The following is a 10,466-nucleotide window of genomic DNA, read 5'->3' as shown; positions in this document are numbered from 1 at the left end:
TCTAGGAACATATCTAAAACAGTAGAACTAAAGCGCGAGCTACGACATAATTTGCAAAATCCTTTTTGACTATGTTCAGGATAATTAAGTTCATCTTATGAACTCCCACTCAGATAGACATCCCTCTGGTCATCTAAGTGATTACATGATCCGAGTCAACTAGGCCGTGTCCGATCATCACGTGAGACGGACTAGTCATCATCGGTGAACATCTTCATGTTGATCGTATCTACTATACGACTCATGCTCGACCTTTCGGTCTCCGTGTTCCGAGGCCATGTCTGTACATGCTAGGCTCATCAAGTTAACCCTAAGTGTTTTCGCTGTGTAAAACTGTCTTACACCCGTTGTATGTGAACGTAAGAATCCATCACACCCGATCATCACGTGGAGCTTAGAAGCGACGAACTGTAGCAACGGTGCACAGTTAGGGGAGAACACTTCTTGAAATTTTGTAAGGGATCATCTTATTTACTACCGTCGTCCTAAGTAAACAAGATGCATAATCATAATAAACATCACATGCAATTATATAGTTGTGACATGATATGGCCAATATCATATAGCTCCATTGATCTTCATCTTCGGGGCTCCATGATCATCTTGTCACCGGCTTGACACCATGATCTCCATCATCGTGTCTTCATGAAGTTGTCACGCCAACGACTACTTCTACTTCTATGGCTAACGCGTTTAGCAATAAAGTAAAGTAATTTACATGGCGTTCTTCAATGACACGCAGGTCATACAATAAATAAAGACAACTCCTATGGCTCCTGCCGGTTGTCATACTCATCGACATGCAAGTCGTGATTCCTAGTACAAGAACATGATCAATCTCATACATCACATATCATTCATCACATTCTTCTTGGCCATATCACATCACATAGCATACCCTGCAAAAACAAGTTAGACGTCCTATAATTGTTGTTTGCATGTTTTACGTGGCTGCTATGGGTTTCTAGCAAGAACGTTTCTTACCTACGCAAAACCACAACGTGATATGTCAATTGCTATTTACCCTTCATAAGGACCCTTTTCATCGAATCTGTTCCGACTAAAGTGGGAGAGACTGGCACCCGCTAGCCACCTTATGCACCAAGTGCATGTCAATCGGTGGAACCTGTCTCACGTAAGAGTACGTGTAAGGTCGGTCCGGGCCGCTTCATCCCACGATGCCGTCGAAACAAGATTGGACTAGTAACGGTAAGCATATTGAACAAAATCAACGCCCACAACTACTTTGTGTTCTACTCGTGCAAAGAATCTACGCAATAAACCTGGCTCTGATACCACTGTTGGGGAACGTAGCAGAAATTCAAAATTTTCCTACGTGTCACCAAGATCTATCTATGGAGAAACCAGCAACGAGGGGAAGGAGAGTGCATCTACATACCCTTGTAGATTGCTAAGCGGAAGCGTTCAAGAGAACGGGGTTGAAGGAGTCGTACTCGTCGTGATTCAAATCACCGGAGATCCTAGTGCCGAACGGACGGCACCTCCGCGTTCAACACACGTACAGCCCGGTGACGTCTCCCACGCCTTGATCCAGCAAGGAGAGAGGGAGAGGTTGAGGAAGACTCTATCCAGCAGCAGCACAACGGCATGGTGGTGGTGGAGGAGCGTGGCAATCCAGCAGGGCTTCGCCAAGCACCATGGAAGAGGAGGAGGAGGAGGGAGAGGGGCAAGGCTGCACCAAGAGGAGAAGTGCTCATCAGTTATGGGCAGCCCCAGGCCTCTATTTATATAGGGGAGAAGGGGGGTGCGCCCCCTTTAGGGTTTCCCACCCCAAGGGGTGCGGCCAGCCCTAGATGGGACTTGGGGAGGCGGCCAAGAGGGGGAGAGAGGGGAGGCGCCCACTAGGTGGGCCTTAAGGCCCATCTGGACTAGGGTTTGCCCCCTCCCACTCTCCCTTGCACCTTGGACCCCTTGTGGGGGGCGCACCAGCCCACCTAGGGGCTGGTCCCCTCCCACACTTGGCCCACGCAGCCTTCTGGGGTAGGTGGCCCCACTTGGTGGACCCCCGGGACCCTCCCGGTGGTCCCGGTACATCACCGATATCGCCCGAAACTTTTCCGGTGACCAAAACAGGACTTCCCATATATAAATCTTTACCTCCGAACCATTCCGGAACTCCTCTTGACGTCCGAGATCTCATCCGGGACTCTGAACAACATTCGGTTACCACATACAAGCTTCCTTTATAACCCTAGCATCATCGAACCTTAAGTGTGTAGACCCTACGGGTTCGGGAGACATGCAGACATGACCGAGACGTTCTCCGGTCAATAACCAACAGCGGGATCTGGATACCCATGTTGGCTCCCACATGTTCCACGATGATCTCATCGGATGAACCACGATGTCAAGGACTCAATCGATCCCGTATTCAATTCCCTTTGTCTAGCGGTATTTTACTTGCCCGAGATTCGATCGTCGGTATACCAATACCTTGTTCAATCTCGTTACCGGAAAGTCTCTTTACTCGTTCCGTAACACATCATCCCGTGATCAACCCCTTGGTCACATTGTGCACATTATGATGATGTCCTACCGAGTGGGCCCAGAGATACCTCTCCGTTTACACGGAGTGACAAATCCCAGTCTCGATCCGTGTCAACCCAACAGACACTTTCGGAGATACCTGTAGTGCACCTTTATAATCACCCAGTTACGTTGTGACGTTTGATACACCCAAAGCATTCCTACGGTATCCGGGAGTTACACGATCTCATGGTCTAAGGAAGAGATACTTGACATTGGCAAAGCTCTAGCAAACGAACTACACGATCTTAGTGCTATGCTTAGGATTGGGTCTTGTCCATCACATCATTCTCCTAATGATGTGATCCCGTTATCAACGACATCCAATGTCCATAGCCAGGAAACCATGACTATCTGTTGATCACAACGAGCTAGTCAACTAGAGGCTCACTAGGGACATATTGTGGTCTATGTATTCACACGTGTATTACGATTTCCGGATAATACAGTTATAGCATGAATAAAAGACTATTATCATGAACAAAGAAATATAATAATAACACTTTTATTATTGCCTCTAGGGCATATTTCCAACAACATATTGTGTAGAAATACGGGGCCCAGAATGACAATCTCGTCAACTAGATGAACTAGGACGTGCGTCATGATATTGAAGAAGGATGGTGGGAACACCAACTCGAAACTGACAAGACATTGCACCACATCACTCCTTAGCCTTGGTATGATTTCTGGATCGATCACCTTCTAAGAGATTGCATTGAGGAATGCACATAGCTTCACAATGGCTAATCGGATGTTTTCCGATAGAAGCCCCCTCAATGCAACCGGAAGCAGTTGTGTCATAATCACGTGGCAGTCATGAGACTTTAGGTTCTGAAACTTTTTCTCTGCCATATTTATTATTCCTTTTATATTTGACAAGAAGCCAGTCGGGACCTTCATACTAAGCAGGCATTCAAAGAAGATTTCCTTCTCTTCTTTGGTAAGAGCATAGCTGGCAGGACCTTCATACTGCTTTGGAGGCATGCCGTCTTTTTCGTGCAAACGTTGCAGGTCCTCCCGTGCCTCAGTTGTATCTTTTGTCTTCCCATACACGCCCAAGAAGCCTAGCAGGTTCACGCAAAGATTCTTCGTCACGTGCATCATGTCGATCGAAGAGCGGACCTCTAGGTCTTTCTAGTAGGGTAGGTCCCAAAATATAGATTTTTTCTTCCACATGGGTGCGTGTCCCCCAGCGTCACTCGGAACAGCTAGTCTGCCGGGACCCTTTCCAAAGATTACGTGTAAATCACTGACCATAACAAGTATGTGATCACGGGTACGCATGGTGGGCTTCTTCCAGTGATCTGCCTCGCCTTTGAAATGCTTGCCGGTTGGTCAGAAGAAATCGACGATGGCCCAGGTACACATTCTTCCTGCAGCTTCCCAGGTATATACTATCGGTGTCAAGTAAACAGTGCGTGCATGTGTGGTATCCCTTGTTTGTCTGTCCTGAAAGGTTACTGAGAGCGGGCCAATCGTTGATGGTCACAAATAGCAACGCCTTTAGGTCAAATTCCTCCTGTTTGTGCTCATCTCACGCACGTACACCGTTTCCATTCCGCAGCTGTAAAAGTTCTTCAACTAATGGCCTTAGGTACACATCAATGTTGTTGCCGGGTTGCTTAGGGCCTTGGATGAGAACTGGCATCATAATGAACTTCCGCTTCATGCACATCCAAGGAGGAAGGTTATACATACATAGAGTCACGGGCCAGGTGCTGTGATTGCTGCTCTATTCCCCAAAAGGATTAATGCCATCCGCGCTTAAAGCAAACCATATGTTCCTTGGGTCACTTGCAAACTCATCCCAGTACTTTCTCTCGATTTTTCTCCACTGCGATCCGTCAGCGGGTGCTCTCAACTTCCCGTCTTTCTTACGGTCCTCATTGTGCCTTCACATCAACTTGGCATGCTCTCCGTTTCTGAACAGACGTTTCAACCGTGGTATTATAGGAGCATACCACATCACCTTCGCAGGAACCCTCTTCTTGGGGGGCTCGCCGTCAACATCACCAGGGTCATCTCGTCTGATTTTATACCGTAATGCACCGCATACCGGGCATGCGTTCAGATCCTTGTACGCACCGCGGTAGAGGATGCAGTCATTAGGGCATGCATGTAGCTTCTGCACCTCCAATCCTAGAGGGCATACGACCTTCTTTACTGCGTATGTACTGTCGGGCAATTCATTATCCTTTGGAAGCTTCTTCTTCAATATTTTTAGTAGCTTCTCAAATCCTTTCTCGGGCACAACATTCTCTGCCTTCCACTGCAGCAATTCCAGTATGGTACCAAGCTTTGTGTTGCCATCTTCGCAATTGGGGTACAACCCTTTTTTGTGGTCCTCTAACATGCGATCGAACTTCAGCTTTTCCTTTTGACTTTCGCATTGCGTCCTTGCATCGACAATGACCCGGCGGAGATCATTATCATCGGGCACATCATCTGGTTCCTCTTGATCTTCAGCAGCTTCGCCCGTTGCAGCATCATCGTGCACATCGTCTGGTTCCTCTTGATCTTCAGTAGCATCACCGTATTCAGGGGGCACATAGTTGTCATCGTACTCTTCTTCTTCGCCGTCTTCCATCATAACCCCTATTTATCCGTGCCTCGTCCAAACATTATAGTGTGGCATGAAACCCTTGTAAAGCAGGTGGGTGTGAAGGATTTTCCGGTCAGAGTAAGACTTCGTATTCCCACATATAGGGCATGGACAACACATAAAACCATTCTACTTGTTTGCCTCAGCCACTTCGAGAAAATCATGCACGCCCTTAATGTACTCGGAGGTGTGTCTTGAACCGTACATCCATTGCCGGTTCATCTGCGTGCATTATATATAATTAAGTGTGTCAAAAATCATTACACAACATCATGAATAGATAATTAAGTGACCAAATTAATAGAAGTTCATCATCACATTAAAACCAAAGTACATACATAGTTCTCATCTAACAACATAAAGGTCTGCAGAGCATCTAAATTAATTAAACCATACATTGAAACTATGTAAAACATTTCAATGCGAAAACAAATGCGATCATAATGGCAACCAATGTAACAACTGATCCAACGGCATATGATACCAAGCCTCGGTATGAATGGCATATTTTCTAATCTTTCTAATCTTCAAGCGCATTGCATCCATCTTGATCTTGTGATCATCGACGACATCCGCAACATGCAACTCCAATATCATCTTCTCCTCCTCAAGTTTTCTAATTTTTTCCTTCAACAAATTGTTTTCTTCTTCAACTAAATTTAGCCTCTCGACAATAGGGTCGATTGGAATTTTCGGTTCAACAACCTCCTAGATAAATAAAATCCATGTCACGTTGGTCAGCATAATTGTCATAAACAATAAATGAACCAATAGTTATGAAAAGATAATATATACCACATCCAAATCATAGACAGGACGAGGGCCGACGGTGGCGGATACCAAAACCATCGCACTATATAAGATGCAATAATAAAAGTAAGAAAATTATACAAGTATCTGTATAAACATACAAGTAAGAATTTCTTTTTTCCTTTCAAAAAGAAGATAAGAACAAGAGGCTCACCACGGTGGTGCCGGCGACAAGATCGGCACGGGCGATCGACGGCGGTGAAGACGGGGACGGGACGTGACGGACCGCTAAACCTAGACAAATATTGAGGAAAATGGAGCTTGGAGGTCGAGCTTGGAGAGGAGAAAGCTTAAGTAGTGTGTCTCGGGCATTCCATCGAACACCTCGTGTGCATAGGAGGTGAGCTAGAGCACCACAAAGCTCTCTCCTCGCCGGCCAGGAAAAACAGAGCAGTGGGAGTGCTCTGCTCGCGGGCGAGGGGTATATATAGGCAACCCATTGGTCCCGGTTGGTGGCTTGAACCGGGACTAAAGGGCAGCCTTTGGTCCCGGTTCATGCCACCAACCGGGACCAATGGTGGTGGGCCAGGAGCGAGGCCCATTGGTCCCGGTTCGTCCCACCAACCGGGACCAAAAGTTCCAGACGAACTGGGACCAATGGCCCACGTGGCCCGGCCGGCCCCCGGGGCTCACGAACCGGGTCCAATGCCCCCATTGGTCCCGGTTCTGGATTGAACCGGGACTAATGGGCTGACCTAGCCTGGACCATTGCCCCCTTTTCTACTAGTGTAGAATGATTCAACTAACCTTCTCAAAGAATTAGCCTTTTTTTCTTTGCGAACGGTGCCCCCACCAGGCATATTGGTGTTTTATGTGTAGTTCCATGCAATTGATTTGAACTTTTGCTTATTTAATTTTTTTACTGGCTCGTTCCCATTTTGAAACTACATGTGCAGATTAGTCATATTATTATTTGGATGGCGTTAATGGGCACACTGGATGTGTTTTGTGTTTGCTGACTCTTATTAAGATAATTAACCGTGGACATCTCAAGTAATGGTACCGCATGGAACAAGAAAAGTAAAACCACCATACTTCAACATAGGAGATCAGACAAAATAATGGCCACTGTTGGCGCACAAATAAGGAATTACGCCGTGGAAGCGTAAAGAAGAAGTGATATAACATGAAAGAGGAGGATACCCGTGACTATTTCTTACTCTCATCAATAGACAGACGAGCAAAATTTACAACAACATGGGCTTATCTGATGTCTCAAACAATCCAGCACAAGTATATTTCCCCAGGTTGATATATTTTATCAAATGATAGGTTGCGCCAGCAAGTCCCATAACCCAAAGGCAATATATACTGCTGCCAAGTCATAAAGACTGCAGATAAATTTCAGAAAGAAGGAATTACTGAAAGACAATAGAGGACAAATATTACATAGGCTCCATATCTGGTTAGTAGTACATGGTGGGGTTGAAAGCAGACAATATCCATAGCATCAAGATTCAGCAACAGCACTACCTTCAAGGGATCCGTACAAAAACATAATAAAAAGTGCAACCAAGTGGAATCGCATGTAATCACAAACAGTAGCACCCATCGAATATCTAACATGCATGCAATTTAATGTATTAGTAAACTTCATACAAAATAAAGGCAAGGTCTCAGAGCTAGATAGAATAGCAATTCTAAAATTAGAATCTAGTAGGATGTAAACAAATAAAGTGATTGAATATCAAAAGCATGCATGGGCAACAAATCATGAAAAATCAAAATTGGAGGACCAACATGTTCACAAGCTATGGAAAAATGTTCTTCACCAAAATTTTACTCCATCTTGTTTCCTTTTGTGTTTCTTTCAGAAACCTGCACAATTGTGACAATTATGACATTTAGGAAAATGTTAAGAGAAATAAAAGGGCTGAAGAGACATGGAAGTGCGGCATGCATAATCAAAAGGGGGAGAATGAGAGGAAGGAGGAGCTTCACCTGGTACACAAGGACTTCCCTCGCCCACACTACCCCGCTCTTCCCTTGATATGGAGGATCCCTGCCAAAGCAGCTAAGAATAAAAATCATAAAAAAGGATATTGTTTCAACAATCACCCAGCTGCAATATGCAAATGGATGCTTTCATGGCAATTAGAGAGATTTCCCAAGTTAGCGTCATGCAGCAACTTACAAAACACTGAATCAAGTTGTCCATGTGTTATCTTGTTGTCTGTCTGAACCTGTAATCAGAGAATTCAGGATCCCTTTTGAAAAATCTACAAATTAGCTCATCTCACAACAACAATTGGTAACCTATGACACCATACAATATGCTGCCATGAGTAGGGCAGATCTGAATACCTAGAATTGGGAAGGCCCCGTCCCCTCCATACCTTGGAGCGATTGATTGATTTTAGCAACCAAGACAAACTGGTGCTGCGCCTAATGAGAAGAAATGACCTAGTTGATCATACATTGAAGTCGGGAAGGAGGAAGTGGAGACGATGGCTCAGATCTATGGCTTGGCGTCACCAGAACCCACGACCGGACGCCTCGCAGTCCCCTGCCGCGCGGTCCCCAGAGCCCCCACGGCCGCATACAACATCGCGTTGGCTGCTGGAGCCCGGCCTTCCATACCGGCAGCGTCGCAACACGGACGGGATGGCTGGCCTCGCGAGACGGAGAGATCCGACGTCACCGCCGCTCAGGGGCGCGACTCTGCGCCAAGGGTTGGGCCTCCTCATCGCCGTCGTTCTCGAGCGGTCGGGTGGGAGATTGAGGAGCGCTAAGACAAGGGGAGAAGGAATGGGAGGAGGCGGCGTGCACGAGTGGGAAAGGAAGAGAGGAGGAGACGTGTGTGCGAAAGCGAAAAAGACAACGACGCCCAAAGGAGACAAAAAACAATGCCAATACGCCACGCTGACATCGCTCAGCACGAGGCAAAGGTACATCCCACCTGCAAGCACTCAACTCGGGTGCGCACGACGCCTCCAACGCCCCATGCGCACAACCAACCGGTGCCTTCCAGCTGGCGACGCACTACACCAGGAACTGGTCCGATGAAGCCGATTGGCCAGGTGCAGATCTCTCTTCCGATTGGCTCCCATAACAGTTCGCCCGATGAAATAGTGCTTCCTGCCAATGTGTACGTTGTGATGGTGTGCCCTTTGCGCGACGGTTAATGGGTTTGATTGATGTCAGCTTTGTGGAGAGCATGAACGCTGCCAGCGTGGGGGTTGTTGCCAGAGATCATACGGGCCAAGTCATCCTTTCTTCTTGGGATTTTATTGTCGTGCACATGTGTTGATGAAGTGGAGATTCGTGCGTGCCTTGCTGGGCTCTATGTCGGTATCAGTCTCAATAAACTCGTTATTGTAGAATTTGATAGCTCTTTTGTGGTCTCCTTTCTTGCAAATGATTTTCTTGATAGGTCCCCTTTTGTTGATCTTAAGAGGGAAGCACGAAGCATTATGAAGCTTATGAATAACTTCAAGATCATCAAGATCAATCGCCACGCTAACATGGTGGCTCATGAGATTGCCAACTTTAGTTTTGACAATAGGTCGGATGGTCTTCTTAAAGATGGAATAAGGTTTTCCCTGCCAAGACCCTGTATTGGCGGTGCTTTTTGCGTTGTCGGAGGATAGATGGAGGTCTGTCTCCGGCAAATCTCACGGGATTTGGTTGGCATTTGTTTTTGTTCGTTCATGTGTCTACAGGTTAGATCCTTTCGATCTACGCTTCTCTCATCGGTGGCGGGTTGTTGTTCTGGTACGCTAATCCTGTAGGGCATTAACACGATGACTTCTCGACTGTTTGCTAAAACAAGGTTTGACCAACTCCGGTGTGGGAGGGCAATGAGGGCGACGCGACTTCGACTCGTTTCAGTGTCTGTAGTCGTCGCTAGGTGGTCTGCGGACATGATTGCATTTTTTATTTCTGATGTGCTTTATACTACCTTGATAGTTGATGAATAGATCTGAAGTTTTTTCGAAAAAATTAAAATAAAATCTTAAGATGTTGTGCCGACCCATCTCGAAGGTGCTCATAGGGTAAAAAAAAATATATTATCATACTACTCCCTTCGTTCCTAAATATTTGTCTTTCTAAAGATTTCAACAAATGATTATTCCCTCCGTTCCGAAATACTTGTCTTTCTAGGCATTTCAAATGGGCACAACATACGGATGTATATAGACATTTAGAGTATAGATTCACTCATTTTGCTTTGTATGTAGTCACTTGTTGAAATCTCTAGAAGGACAAATATTTGGGAACGGAGGGAGTACATGTAAAGCAAAATGAGTGAATGTATACTCTAAAATATATTTATATACATCCGTACGTGGTAATTCATTTAAAATCTCTAAAAATACAAATATTTAGGAACGGAGGGAGTATATTTTATCTCATGGGCATTTAGCTTTTTTTTAGACAATCATGGGCATTTAGCTACGTATGATCTCTGGAGCCCGACCCAACCCGATCCATATGGGTCTTGTTTCCATATGGAGCCCGACCCAATCCGATCCACCGACCGACCGAACCAGCTCCCTCAAAA

This window comes from Triticum dicoccoides, chromosome 1B (genome assembly GCF_002162155.2).
Source record: "Triticum dicoccoides isolate Atlit2015 ecotype Zavitan chromosome 1B, WEW_v2.0, whole genome shotgun sequence".
Classification (NCBI taxonomy): Eukaryota; Viridiplantae; Streptophyta; class Magnoliopsida; order Poales; family Poaceae; genus Triticum; species Triticum dicoccoides.
Note: the sequence above shows the minus strand (reverse complement) of the source record.